Source organism: Colletotrichum siamense, assembly GCF_013390195.1.
Source record: "Colletotrichum siamense strain Cg363 chromosome Unknown KSG_Cg363_contig03, whole genome shotgun sequence".
Lineage (NCBI taxonomy): Eukaryota > Fungi > Ascomycota > Sordariomycetes > Glomerellales > Glomerellaceae > Colletotrichum > Colletotrichum siamense.
Genome location: NW_023501016.1, coordinates 6,507,812 through 6,524,781, shown reverse-complemented (window position 1 = coordinate 6,524,781; position 16,970 = coordinate 6,507,812).

Below are 16,970 nucleotides of genomic sequence, written 5' to 3'. Positions count from 1 at the left end.
AACCTCCTTTAAACAGGATTAAAGGAGTTCATAGATATCTTCCATCGTCGATATCTTGTCCTCAAGCGTCTCGAAATAGCTCTTCGCGCTGAAATCATTATCTGCTATCTCTATTATTATCTCTATCTAGGCTTTAAACTATCTATAGATATCTATATAGGTATATACCTATATAGTCTATAAATATAGAGGGATACTTAGGTAAGTACTAAGTAAATATAAGTAATAAATAAAACCTTCTTATTTAAGTATTAAATATATAAATAAAGTAGAGATTATAATTTAAGTTCTAAGTAATAGTTTATTTTCTAAATATAATATATTAAAAGAAGTTTAAAGAGGAGTTAAAATTTAAATTAAAATATTAAAACTATATAAGAAATAAATTATACTATTATAATATATTATTAATTTCTAATAATAAAAGATTATTATAATTTATTTTTTTTATAGTTTTTTAATTATTTAATTATTTTCTTATTATCTAGTTATTTCTCTAATTTAATAATAATAAGAAGTTTCTATAAATTTATAAACTTTATTATAATATCTATAAACTAAATAATAATATTTAAGAAATTTAATTTAGTTTATTTATAAAATTTAAGATTTAGCTAAATAGTTTAATAAGTTTTAAATCTAAAAACTCTAATTCTATTAAGTTTTAAGTATTATTATAATTACTTAAAATATTAATAATATCTTAAGTATATTTAATAATAAGTTTATAGATAAACCTATATAGCGTAGTAGTATATATTTAGTAGGCTTATATATTACCTAAATATATAGGTGTTAGTTTAATCCTAGCTATAGGAACCCTTTTTCCTTTCTTCTAATTAGTTAAAAACTTATTATAAAAAGTAAGTCTCTCTCTTAAAGGACCTATATATATAGTAAGGCATTAATAGCCTCTAGCTAATTATTATATAGTATTATATATATATACTATCTGCTTTATTATATACTATGCTTATAGCTTAAGTTTTCTTCTTATAAAGGGTTTCTTAGTAGTATATAGCTTAATATTAAGTATTAGTATAAAGTATTAAGGCTTTAAGCCCTCTAGTATAAATTAAATAGAGGGGGAAGTACCTTTAAACCTCTAAAAAAAAAAAAAAAAAAAAAGTTTATAGATAATAATATAAAAATCCTTAACATTAAAAACTTTATATTTAAATATTTAATAAATTAATATATTTTAATTTTTATTTAGTTTATAAAGTATAAGGTTTTTAGAAATAATAAACTTTAGATAAAAGAATAAAAGCTAATCTTAATACTTATTATAAATTATAAAAAAGAGTTAATAGAAAATTATTTTAGGTTTTATATTAGAATATATATAGTAATAAATATATTAGCTAAAGTTAAATATTTATTTAAAGGAAATAGAACTTAAGATAGTATAAAGATAGTTATAAGCTATATTATAAAAACTATAATATTTTAGATTTATTTTTAGGTTTTTTTAGAAGTCTTAAATTAATTACTTAATAAATAAACTTTATATAGATTTAATAATATTTTAAAAAGAAAAGTAATATAATATTTATACTTTATTAAGAAATTATAAATAATATTATATTTATTTTAAAATAAAGATTCTATTTATTTCTAAAGAAGTATATTAATATAATAAATATAATAAGATTATTATATTAATTATTATAATAGATTATTATAATAATAATTATTATAATAAGTTATTATAGTAATATAAGAAGTATAATAATATATATATTTCTTAAAGTTTGAAAATATTAAAGCTATTAAATTATAAAAAGATCTATAAGTATTATATAAATTAGCTTTTAAGTTTTATAAAATATCTTTATAATAATTCTAAATATAAATCTAAATAAACTTTACTTTAATAATCTTTTTTAATAAACTAAAATAAACTTTTTAAATATTATAAAATCTTAAATTATTATTTAATATATTTAGTATTAATATAAAAGAGAGGAATAATAAAGATATATAAAGGAATTATTATTATTTTTATAGTAATTAATACTTCTTTAGTTTTATAATTACTATTTTTATTACTTCTAAAAGAGCTAAAACTTAAAGTAAATTCTTATTATTATTAAGCTTTTTAATAGTTTTTAAATATTTTATTAAATAATTATTATAGATCTTTATAAAAGTTATTATATAAGTAATATTAATAACTTAATTTTAATTTAAAATATATATAATATTAGTAGTCTAGTTAACCTATATAAGTAGGTATTATAGTTCACTCTATACTTTTTTTTTATAGTACTAAAACCTAATAGTAGCACTTTAACTTATACCTAATCTTAATAAAATAAATAAATAAATCTTAGTATAACTAGTTATTAACGCTTAGCTTAATTTATCCCTAATAGAAGAGGGTAAGTAAATAAGTAATAGAGTAGTAAAATATACTAATAAAAGTATTATTTATAACGTAGCTAAAGCTTAGTAATAACTTAAACTTATACTTAAAAGTATAAACTTAATAGTATAACTCTTTACTACTATAGCTAAAAAGGTTCTTATAGCTATAGTATAAGAACTTACCTATTTAAATAAAGCTTTAAGCTTATTCCTTATATCCTCTTATATATATAATAACTTTATATAATATCTTTCCCCTTCTTTAAATATATATATAAGCTAAGTAAAGCTAAACTAAATAACTTAATCTATAAAACTAATATTAAAGATATTAAGGACTTTAGCTATAGCTTATTTATTTATACTAATAAGATAACCCTTCTTAAATTTACTTAGTTATACTTATATAAAGCTATAACTAATAAAGATAATCTATAGTAGTTATATAGCTTTAAGATTAATATAGATATAGTTAAAGCTATTAATAATAATCCTAATACTTATAAATACTTTATAAGTTTCCTTAAAATAGCTAAAGTAGTTTAAGTAGTTAGTAAGTTAAGAAGAGTAAATCTAATAGTAAGAGTATAGCTAATAGTAGTAGGGCTCTTTATTAAGACTATATAGTAGAGTAGAAGATATTATAATAGCGTAATAGTATAGAGGCTTTAGGGCTTCTACGCTTAGTAGAGCTTATAGTGTAGACGTCTAAATAGTAGAGGAGACTTAGAAGATAAGTGTGGATTAAATATAGCGTGAGAGATAGAGGAGACTAATAAGAGATAGAGGAGACTAATAGAGATAGAGGTAGCTAGAGGAAGATAGTTAACTTAGCTTATTATAATAGTTAAAGTTAGAAGAGCGTAGAGGTAAAGAAGATATCTAAGTTTATAGTTATATAACCTAAAGGTTATTAGTAGAAGGTGAGAGGACTAATCTAGCTTTTGCAGTTAATATTAGTTAAATCTTATAATATAAGGCTAGCGGCCTAAAATATATATAATAACAAAGAAATATATAGAAATATTAAGAACTATTTAAATTTAGTACTATTTAGTTATATTTAGCTTAAATAAGTAATTATTAATATAATTTTAAAACTAAATTTTAATTAAAGCTTAAAGTTTAAAAGTATAAACTAATATTAATATAGTTAAGTTTTAATATATTTTTATATTAATAATTAGATATTTAAAGTATTTTTAGAGGTTTTTATTTTTATTATTCTTCTAAAAGTCTAAAAACTATATAGATTATATTAAATTAACTTTAATTTTAAATATAAAGTATTAAATTTAAAAAAAAATAAGTAATAATAAAAATAAAAAGTAAGAAATAAAGTAATATATTTTAGTAATTATTACTATAAATATTAAAATACTTCTTATTTTAATTTAGTTTTTTAAGTTTAATATTTTATTTAGATATTAATTAATAAAAATCTTATTATTAAATTAATCTTTAAGATTATTATATTATAAAATAAAAGTAACTTATTACTTTATTAAAATTTATTATAATAATATAATATCTTTAATAACTTCTTTATTATTAATATATAATATATATTATATAAGATTACTTATTATAAATATATAAATAACTTTAAAATAGTTATATAATTTCTAAACTATAAAGTTAATAATATAAATAAAGTATTAAATATAAATAATTATTAATAATATTTTATTAAATATAGATTTATAGAACTTAGATAAAATCTTAAGTTTAAAATTAGAAGTATTATCTATAGAAATATAATTAAATTTAAATATATTTTTTATTAAAAACTTCTAAAAAGTATTACTAATTATATTAGCTATATTCTCTATAGTATAGTTTTTTATAATACTAAATATATTAAGAAGAATATAATAGTATTTCTAGTTTTTATTTATAAAATAAGCTATAATACTAAGTAATATATATTTCTAATTTAGTATTATTTATATATTAATTATTAAAAATATTTTTAAACTAAAGATAATCTTATTAAGAACTTTTATTTAAATAGTTATAGTTTTAGCTTTAAGATTCTTAATAATTATTATAAAAGATAGTAATATCTATTTTTAGTTTATAAAATTAGTAAAAAACTTAAAAGTTAACTTTAAAATAAAATTAAAAAATATATTACTATTAATAAGATAATAGAGAAGTATTTTATTTAGTTAAGTAGATTTATCTCTTTTTCTAATAAACTAAAAAGTAAAGTATAATTATTATAATAATTATTATAATAATTATTATAATAGTTAATATAAATAACTAAAATAGTTTTTATAGTTTATAAATAAATTATTTCTTTATTATATTATATTCTAAAAAATACTAAAATATTATATTATACTTTAAAGTATATTAGTTTATAATAATAGTTATTTATTAAGTTAGTTTTAAAGCTAGTTATATTAAGATAAATAAAGAGAGTATTATATATATTATAAATAAAATAAAGAATATTATATTAGATTTTTACTCTTTTATAAAAATTAATTTAAGTATTTACTTATTTATAACTTTTATTAAATATCTTATTTATTCTCTTTAAATATATATTAAAGCTAAATAAAAACTAAAAGCTCTTAATACTATTTTTTATTTTCTACTTATAGTATTAAGTTTATTATTACTATTTAATAAAAATAATATTTTTATTAAAAAGAATAATTAAACTATTATAAATAAACTTATATTTAGTAGAGAAGTCTATAGAGAAAAGAGAAAATATATTTTTAAAAAGGTTATTTATAGTATATATATTTATAGTATATTTTATTTATATAGATAAAGTAGTAAAAAAAAAGAGAAACTAAATTAAGAAGAATTATTATAATAGATTATTATAAGTATAAAATATTATAATATTTAGTAATAAGTCTAAATAAGTATTAATTTATTTATAAATATAACTAAGCTATAAGTATTTATTATAATAATAATAAAATATATATTTTCCTAATTCTTTAATAAATCTTAAAAATAATAATATTACTTTAACTATTAAAAAAGATTTTATTAATATTAGCTTTATTAAGTTAGTATTTAATAGATAATAAGATTTCTAAAACCTTTATATATCTATAAATAAAGTTATAATAGTAATCTTTTAGTTTAGATATAATAGAAGAAGTTATTAATAAACTTAAATTACTAACCTTTTTAATAATAAAAACTATTATAAAAACTAAGAATAATATATTATTATATTTAGTAAAAAGGAATATAAAGAAAAAACTTATAAATTATATTATAGTTTTATTAAAAAAATAAAAAGTATAAAAAGTATTCTAAAAAGATATTATTATTAATAAAAAGTAGTTATATTATTATTATCTAAATAGTAAGTAAATAAATAACTATATATAAATAGAAGCTAAAAGTTAATATAAATAGTATAAATACTTTAAGAGATAAAAACATAATAGAAAATAATAGATAATATAATTTAAAAGTAGCTATCTATATAGTTTATAAAGGAAATATTATAATCTATCTATTTAGATCTATAGTTTTAATTAAAAGTAATATATATATTATAAATAGTTATAGGGTTATATTTAATTATAATATTTAAAAATATATAGTTTTTATTATAAGAGATATATTAATTTATATAAATAAATCTAAGGCTACTAGCCTTATATTATGAGATTTAACTAGTATTAACTATAAAAGCTAAATTAGTCCCCTTACCCTCTACTAATAACCTTTAGGTTATATAACTATAGTTTAAACTTAGATATCTTCTTTACTTTTATGCTTCTCTATTAGACTTTAACTATTATAATAAGCTAAGTTAACTATCTTCCTCTAGCTACCCCTATCTCTATTAGTCTCCTCTATCTCTCACACTATATTTAATTTACACCTATCTTCTATTAAAGTCTCTTCTACTATTTAGATATCTATATTATAAATAATATCTTCTGCTCTGCTGCGCAGTCTTAATAAAAAGCCTTACTACTATTAGCTATACTCTTGCTATATATTAAATTTACTCTTCTTAACTTACTAATATTCTGCTTAAGCTACCTTAGCTATCTTAAGGAAGCTTTTAAGGTATTTATAGGCGTTAAGATTATTATTAATAGCCTTAATTATATCTATATTAATCTTAAAGCTATATAACTACTATAGATCGTTTTTATTAGTTATAGCTTTATATAAGTATAGCTAAGTGAATTTAAGAAGGGTTATTTTATTAATATAAATAAGTAAGCTATAGTTAGAGCCCTTAATATCCTTAATATTAGTCTTATAGATTAAGTTATTTAGCTTAGCTTTACTTAGCTTATATATATATTTAAAGAGGGGGAAGGATATTATAGTTATTATATATATAAGAGGATATAAGGAATAAGCTTAAAGCTTTATTTAAATAGTTAAGTTCTTATATTATAGCTATAAAAACCTTTTTAGCTATAGTAGTAAAGAGTTATACTATTAAGTTTACGCCCTTAAGTATAAGTTTAAGCTATTACTAAGCTTTAGCTAATAATAGTATTATAAATAATACTCTTATTAGTATATTTTACTACTCTACTACTTACTTACTTACCCTCTTCTACTAAGGATAAGTTAAGTTAAGTATTAATAACTAGTTATATTAAGATTTATTTATTTACTTTATTAAGATTAGGTATAGATTAAAGTACTGCTATTAGGTTTTAGTATTATGAAGAAAAAGTATAGAGTAAACTATAATACCTACTTATATAGGTTAATTAGACTGCTAATATAAATAAATCTAAATCTATATACTATTTATATAAAAAAAGTTATATTATAATTAAAAGATATAAACCTTATAAAATAACTTATAAAATATATAGGTTTATAAGAGATATAAATATAGAATTAAATATTCTAATATAAACTATTATAATAGATTATTATAAAAAGTTATTATAATATAATATTAGTTTTATTATAAAAGAAATATTAAGCTATAATAAATTAAAACTCCTAATATTAATTTTATATTTAATTTATAATATAATATTTAACTTAAAAGTATAAATACTTTTTATTATATTTTCTCTTAAAGAGAAACTTAAAAAAGAGTAAGTAATAAAAGAAATAAATATTAAAATCTTTTTATTCTACTAAATAAGAGTTTTAAATAAGAAGTATTTTTAGCTAAATTAAAATTAATATTAACTATAGTTTATAACTTTTTTAAAAAAAGCTTAAAAGCTCTATATAATTAAATAAAATATTATTTATTTTATTTTAGATTTTAATAAGATTAAGAAGTTTAACTTAATTTATATCTTTTTTAGTACTAACTATTTTAATAATATCTTAAATTTACTTATAAATTAAGATATTTTATAAATATTAATAAATATAAGTTAAGTTACTAATTATATATCTTAATAGATTTTTAACTTAAGTTTAAATTATATTAAAAATTCTAACTTATATTAGTTTAACTTTTATATAAGTTAATATTAATATATTTAATTACTTTATATATTAAAAAGAGGTTTTTAAAGTTTTAAAATATAGTTTTCTTAATATTAATATTTTAAAACTACTATAAGATATAAATAAAATAGATTTCTTTATTTATAAGAAAACTTTAAGCTAAAAGGAGCTATATTTAAAATGAAATAATACTTTTAGTTTTAAAAACTTCTTTAGTTCTAATAAAAAAGTAATAGAAAATAAATAGCTTATTATATAAAACTTCTAAAATATTTAGTTAGTTTAAATAGAATATAAAGAAACTATATATTATCTTTATTTAGATAATATATTAATATTAAAAAGCTATGAATAAAAAAGAGAATATATATATATTTTTTTATATTACTCTATTTAAGATTATTTATTATATTAGTAATAGTTTTAATTTTAAAATTAACTAATTAAATTATATTAATTATTATTATATTTATTACTTTACTTTAGAAGTTATAGTTAATATTATATATTTTAATATTTAAGTTCTTAATATTAATATCTTAAAATATTATAAATAGGTTTAAAGAGAAAGCTATAATATTATATAAATTAGTAAAATAAAGAGAATTTATAATAAAATAAATAATAAGTATAATAATAGTTAATTTCTATTATAAATATTTTAAAGTTTAATATATACTTAAAAATATAAAAATAAGAGTAATACTTAATACTATAAGAATTATAGCTATAAGTTTAATAATTATAAATAAAGTTAAGATAAGTAATAACTTAAATATTTCTAAGTTAAATAGTAAAAAATACTACTATTAAGAAATATTAAAACTATATTAAAATATTATATAAATTATTTAAATAAATAAACTTATACTTTAATATATACTTATTTTACTATAAGCTTTATATATACTTCTCTCTTAAATATAAATAAGTAATTTTAGTTAGAAATATCCTTCTTAACTTTATTTTTAATATATAATAACCTTATTACTAGCTATTTCTACTTTTATATAAAATTAATTTTAGCTAAGTTAATATTTTATAAATATTTCTATACTTTTTAAGTATTTAGATTCTAAAAGTAGTTTATTACTACTTTCTTTTTCTTATTTATATTATACTTAATTAGCTAACTTAAAAAATAATTATTATAAATACTTAAAGGATTATTATAATAATATTATAAATATAAACCTTATTATTTAAGTTAATCTACTATCTTTCTAAATATATTTAATATTATAATATATATAATATTTATAAATAATAGATTATTTAAAGTTATTAATATTATAAATAAAAAAAAGTAATAATAGAGAAAATAAAAGTATTTAAATATATTAATTTAATATAGCTTTAAAGTAAGTATAAATAGAATAACTTAAAGAGAAGAAGAAGTATATAAAATAAAATATAAAAAGAAATAGTAATTACTTTATATATTAATAATAAAAAATATTATTAAGATTTATTTTTATAAATAAAGAACTATTTTTAACTTATTAATTCTCTTTCTGTTTATTATAATTATATTTTATATAGTTTATAATAATTCTATTTATATTGTTATATTTTTATATTTAAATTTTATTTAATTATTAATTCTTTCTAATTATTATTAAAATTAAATTTCTAACTATTATTAAGATTTAATTTCTAAAATATACTACTTATTATTACTTAAAACCTTCTCTAAAAGAAAAGTTAAGAAATAGTTATATTTTATAATAAAAAGAAAGCTATATATTATAAATATAAACTAAAGAGTAAGTTTATTTATTTTAATCTTATTTAAGTTATATAATATTAATATATTAAAATAAGCTGCTAGCCTTATATTATAAGATTTAACTAGTATTAACTATAAAAGCTAGACTAATCCTCTTGCCCTCTACTAATAACCTTTAGGTTATATAACTATAGTTTAAACTTAGATATCTTTTTTACCTCTATGCTCTTCTAACTTTAACTATTATAATAAGCCTTAACTATCTTCCTCTAGCTACTTCTATCTCTATTAGTCTCCTCTATCTCTTATACTATATTTAATCTATACCTATTTTCTATTAAAGTCTCCTCTACTATTTAGATGTCTACACTATAAGCTCTACTAAGCGTAGGGGCCCTAAGGCCTCTATACTATTACGCTATTTAGATAACATCTTTTGCTCTACTATATAGTTTTAATATAGGAAGAGCCTTATTACTATTAGCTATACTCTTATTATTAGATTTACCCTTCTTAATTTACTAACTACTTAGGCTACTTTAGCTATCTTAAGGAAGCTTATAAAGTATTTATAAGTATTAAGATTATTATTAATAGCTTTAACTATATTTATATTAATCTTAAAGCTATATAACTACTATAGATTATCTTTATTAGTTATAGCTTTATATAAGTATAACTAAGTAAATTTAAGAAGGGTTATCTTATTAGTATAAATAAATAAGCTATAGCTAAAGTCCTTAATATCCTTAATATTAGTCTTATAGATTAAGTTATTTAGCTTAGCTTTATTTAGCTTATATATATATTTAAAGAGGGGGAAGGATATTATATAAAGTTATTATATATATAAGAAGATATAAAGAATAGGCTTAAGGCTTTATTTAAAGTAGTAGTTAAGTTCTTATACTATAGCTATAAGAACCCTTTTAACTATAGTAGTAAAAAGTTATACTATTAAGTTTACACCCTTAAGTATAGGTTTAAGCTATTACTAAGCTTTAGCTATATTATAGATAACACCTTTATAATATTATAAATAATATTCTTATATATAATAGCATTATAAATAACGCTCTTATTAGTATATTTTACTACTCTGCTACTTACTTACTTACCCTCTTCTATTAGGGATAAGTTAAGCTAAGTATTAATAACTAGTTATACTGAGATTTATTTATTTACTTTATTAAGATTAAGTATAAGTTAAAGTGCTACTATTAGGTTTTAGTATTATGAAAAAAGGTATAGAGTGAACTATAATACCTACTTATATAGGTTAACTAGACTGCTAATATTAATATATTAAAATATAAGTATTATAAAAAATTAAGTATTACTAAAAAATAGCTAATTTATTTCTCTTTAAAACTATATTTAAAAAACTTATTAAAGAGATTATAAGAGATTATTATAAAGATCTTTAGTTTTAAGCTTTTACTATTAAAGTATTTTAAGAATCTATAAAAAGTTTACTTATTATATTATTTTAAAATATATTTTCTTTTTATTTTATTTTAATTCTTATTAATTAATTTCTAATAACTTAACTTATAACTATTTTTATTAAGTAAATTATAGTTAATAATAATAATATTAAGTTTTTAAAATAAATTATTAAGATATTACTCTTAATAGAAATATTATAATTTAATTAAAAATATATAAAAGAGATAAATTTATAATATATTTTAAATTTATCTTATTTTATTTTAAGTATTTAGGAACTTTTAATATAAATTCTTTTAAAAAGAAAGTTATTATTATTATATAAATTAAATTCTAATATATAAAGATATTAAGTTTATAGTTATAATGCAGCCCTCCTATAAAAAAACTATAGTAAAATTCACCCTATATATAAGCATAATTCTAGAAACACTATATAGGTATTTTAACTTATACCCTCTACTAATTAAGGAAAATAGTATAGAAACCCTATATATTCCTACTAATAAGTAAACCTTTATATAAAGTTAAATATATACTTTAGCTAAATAGACTAGTAGAATAATAATAGCGCTAGCTACGTAATATAAAGCTAGCAGTATTATATATAGTAAAGCTGATTATATTAAAGCTAAAGGGGTTACTAAGGCTTTTATAGCTTAGTAATAGCTTTATTAAACCTTCTAATAAAGTAAATACTACTAAATAGAGATAACTACTTAACTAAAGAGGTTATTATAAGAGGTTCTTATAGCTAAAAGCATAAAAAGCTCTACTATATAAAGCCTTATATCTATCCTTCTTCTTCTTCCTCACCCTTAAACCTATATTAATAACTTATCCTCATAACTTATAAGAAACCTTTATAATATTAATACTTAACCTTATATATAGATACCTTAAGCTTAATATATCTATTAATATAAATAATATATAAAGGCTTACTATAGAGTTTAATATTAATCTAATTAATAAAAACCTCTCTTTCTTTATATAGTTTAATATATATAAAGAGTATATAATTAAGATAATACTTAAGAGAGCTTTTATTAATACCCCTATAGAGGACCTTAAGATATATAACTTAATTAATAGTAAGTGTATAAACTTAGCTATAGAGGTAGATAAATTATTTATATACTTTATAGAGTAGCCCTTCTTTAAATAAGCCTTCTATAATACTAAAGTAGAGGCAGCCCTCTAAGGATTAGTAAGTACCCCTTATACTAAATAGAGAGAGCGTTACTAATAATAATATAGATAGTAGATAGTAAAGAAGTAATAAGGATAGTATTTAAAAGTAGTATAAGTAATATATAAGAGAGAGGATAAGTTAATAGTTTAGTAGTCTATAGTAATTAAGTAATTAAGTACTTATAAACTATATTATTACTAAAGTGAAGTTAAAAATAGTGAAGTTATTAATATATATATATAAGTATAGCTAAGGTTAAGAGAGGATTATATAACTGAAAGCTATATATATTATTAGGAGGCGTAAAGTTAAGAGGTCTATTGCTCTAAGTAGGTAAAAATTATAGTAAATAGCTAGAAGCTATATATAAAGATATATTAATAGTCTAGTTAACCTATATAAATAGGTATTATAGTTCACTCTATACTTTTTTTTCATAATACTAAAACCTAATAATAACACTTTAACTTATACTTAATCTTAATTAAGTAAATAAATAAATCTTAATATAACTAGTTATTAATATTTAGCTTAACTTATCTCTAGCTATATAAAAGAGGGCAGGTAAGTAAATAATAGAGTAGTAAAATATATTAATAAAAGCGTTATTTATAACGCTATTATTTATAAGCATATTATTTATAATATTATAACAGCGTTATTCTATAATATAGCTAAAGCTTAGTAATAGCTTAAACTTATACTTAAGGGTATAAACTTAATAATATAACTCTTTACTACTATAGCTAAAAAGGTTCTTATAGCTATAGTATAAGAACTTAACTATTTAAATAAAGCCTTAAGCTTATTCCTTATATCCTCTTATATATATAATAACTATAATATCTTTCCCCCTTATTATATCTATATATAGGCTAAATAAGGCTGCCCTAGACGACTTAATCTATAAGAATATATAAAGATATAATATATAAAAAAAGTATTATATAAGTATTATTTAGAAAGAATAAATTTATTAGAAAAAAAGAGATTAAAAATATCTTATTAAATAAAATTAAAATAAAAGAGATATTAAAAAAAAAGGGTTAATAAGAGATATATCTATAGAGGAAAATAAAATAAAAAATATATTAAGAAGTAAATTATTTATAAAAAAACTAGTTATTAAGAAAGTTTTAATAAAAAAAACCTATATAAAGAAAATATTAATAAGAGAGAGTTTAGTTAAATAAACTTTTATAAAGAAAATATATATAAAAGATATTTTACTATATAAAATATAATAAAAAAAAACTTTATAAATATTAGTTTAAAGAAAAAAAACTATAAAAACTATAACTTAAAAAATGAAGATTTAAAAAATAATAACTTAAAAGATAATAACTTAAAGAAAGAAAACTATAAAAATTATAACTTAAAGGATAATAACTTAAAGAAATAAAACTATAAAAATTATAACTTAAAAATTAATAACTTAAAAAATAATAACTAAAAAAAAGAAAATTATAAAAATTATAACTTAAAAAATAATAACCTAAAGAAATTAAACTATAAAAATTATAACTTAAAAGATAATAACTTAAAAAATACTAATTTAAAGAAAAGAAACTATAAAGATAATAACTTAAAAAATATTAACTTAAAAGAAAGAAACTATAAAGATAATAATTTAAAGAATATTAACTTAAAAAAAAGAAATTATAAAATTAATAACTTAAATAATTTAAAATATAAAATATATATATTAATACTATATAATATAAAAAATTAGAAAGTAAAATATAAAATAAGAAATATAAACTTAAAATATAGATTTAGTAATCTAAAATATAAGAATAAAGAATTTAAGATATAGATTATAAATATTATTTTTAAAATATAAACTATAAAGATATAAACTTTAAGAATTTAAACTAAAGAAACTTAATTATAATAATCTAATTATAATAATTTAGTTATAATAATCTAATTATAATAATCTTATTATAATAATCTTATTATAATAATTTTAATAAATATTAAATAAGAGATTTTATTTAAATAAGTAGTTTAAATCTATATATAAACTTATTTTAAATAAGAAATAGCTAAATAAGGGAAATAAAGATATTCTTATTTATTTTATAATATTTTAGCTATTCTATAAAGCTTATATAAACTTTAAAGATTTTTAATATAAATTAAACTTTTATTCTTTTTATATTATTTACTTTAAACTTTTTTATATTACTATTTTTTAAAACTTTATTTTAAAATATAATTTTAATATATTCCTATCTCTCTATTTATTTATCTATTTAATAAAAATTAAAAACTAAATATATAAAGAATTATACTTAAGTTAAAATTCTATTATTCTTTTAAATAAGAGTTCTAAAAAGCTAATATCTTAAATTAATATAGAATAAAGTTTAGCTAAATCTTATAATATTATTATAAAATATTAATAGTTTCTATATTATAATAAGAAATATTATTTATTTTATTTTAAATTCTAATAAGATTAAGAAGTTTAATTTAGTTTATTTTATTTATAATATTAACTACTTTAATTATATCTTAAATCTACTTATAAATTAAAATATAAAATAAAAATTATTAGCTTTATATATAGTTTATAAATAAATATCTTTTTAAAATATAAGTATATTTTATTTTTAAATTTTATTTTCTAATAAACTTATTAGATCTTTCTTAAGTTCTTTTTTATATTATATTTATTATTTCTATTTTTAGAAATAGAAAATTTTCTTTAGTTTTTTATTTTTATTTTTATTAGATCTTAAACTTTAGAATCTTTATAAAATAATTATAAGAAATATTTCTTTTAATATAATAAAATTTTAAACTTAAAGAAAACTCTTTTTATTATAAAGTTTATTAGCTTTTTAGAAAATATTAAATATTCTTTATAAAAAGTAATTAAAATAAAATAGTTTTAACTAAAATAGTTTTAATATTATTAGCTATAAAACTTAAAACTTCTAGAAATTAATTATTAAAGTTTATTAAGATTAATTAATATAATAAAAAGTATTTTAAACTAAAAAAAACTTATATATTTAATAATATCTAAAATAATTTTTATTTCTTTTTAGAAAAATATATTTTCTATTTATATTTTATTTTTTTCTTTATATTTATAATTTAAAATATTTATAAGTTAATTAAGAAATTCTTAGTTATTTTTATTTAATTTATAGAAAAAAATAGTTTTTTATATAATACTTTAATTATCCTTAATAACTTTATCTCAGCCTCTAGCTATTCACTATAATTTTTTACCTACTTAGAGCGATAGACCTCTTAATTCTATGCCTCTTAATAATATATATAGCCTTTAGTTATATAATTATAATCTCTAACTATATCTCTCTCCTAACCTCAGCTGCACTTATATATATATATTAGTTAATAACTTCACTATCTTTAACTTCACTTTAGTAATAATATAGTTTATAATTACTTAATTACTATAGACTATTAAACTATTAACCTATCCTCTCTCTCACATATCACCTACGCTACTATTAAACACTATCTCTATTACTACTTTACTATCTACTATTAGTCTTCTTATTTAATTAGGCTAGCTAACACCTTTATAATAGCTATATTATTATTAGTAACGCTCTCTCTATTTAGTGTAAAGCGCACTCACTAATAAGCCCTACTAAGCTTATACTAAGGCTTAGGCTATATTTACCTTAGTATTATAGAGGGTTTATATAAAGAAGGGCTACTCCTTAAGATAGCTAGAGATATATATAGCCTCTACGCTAAGGCTATTAGGTCTTCTTATTACTATAATCGCTTAGTAAATAAGGTCCTCTAGAGGGGTATTATTAAGAGCTCTATCTAATATAACCTTAATAAAGCACTTCTAATTAAAAATAGAGTGTATACTAAACCTAAGGGTTTTATCTAGTATATAGATATTATTCTATATAGTAATATTTCTAGCTATATTCTTAAAAAAGGTATACTTTATATAAGGTTAGTATTTTTATATTCCTTATATAGTGTAGATATTATAAAGGATTTATTATAGGTTAATAAGGAAGAGAAAGAGGGAAGGGTATAAAGCTCTATATATAGTAGCAGAGCTTTTTATACTTCTAACTATAAGAACCTCTTATAATAACCTCTTTAGTTAAGGAGTTATCTCTATTTAGTAGCGTTCACCTCACTAAAAAGTTTAGTAAAGCTATTACTAAGCTATAAGAGCCTTAGTAACCCCTTTAGCCTTAATATAATTAGCCCTACTATATATAGTACTACTAACCTTATATTACGTAGCTAGCGCTATTACTATTCTACTAATCTATTTAGCTAAGGTATATATTTAACTTTATATAAGGTTTACTTACTAGTAGGAATATATAAGGTTTCTATACTGTTTTCCTTAATTAGTAGAGGGTATAAGTTAAAGTGCCTATATAGTATTTCTAGAATTATGCCTATATATAGAGTGAATTTTGCTGTAGTCTTTTTGCAGGGGGGCTATATTATAACTATAAACTTAATAACTTTATCTCTTTAGAAATTATAATATTAAATATTTATATTTTAAAAAGAAATTTAAAAAAAAAGTAATTAAGGATAATAAAATAAAATAGTAAGTTAGTATAAATTTTATAAATAGACTTATTAAAGCTATATATATATAATATAATAAACTTAAAATAAATACTTTTAATAATATAAGAAGTTAATTTATTATAGCTATAGAGATTAATATTAATAATAATATTATAATTAAAATATATAAAATAAATTAAAAGTTAAATTAAAAAAGATATTAGCTTTTATTTATTCTAAGTAATACTTAAT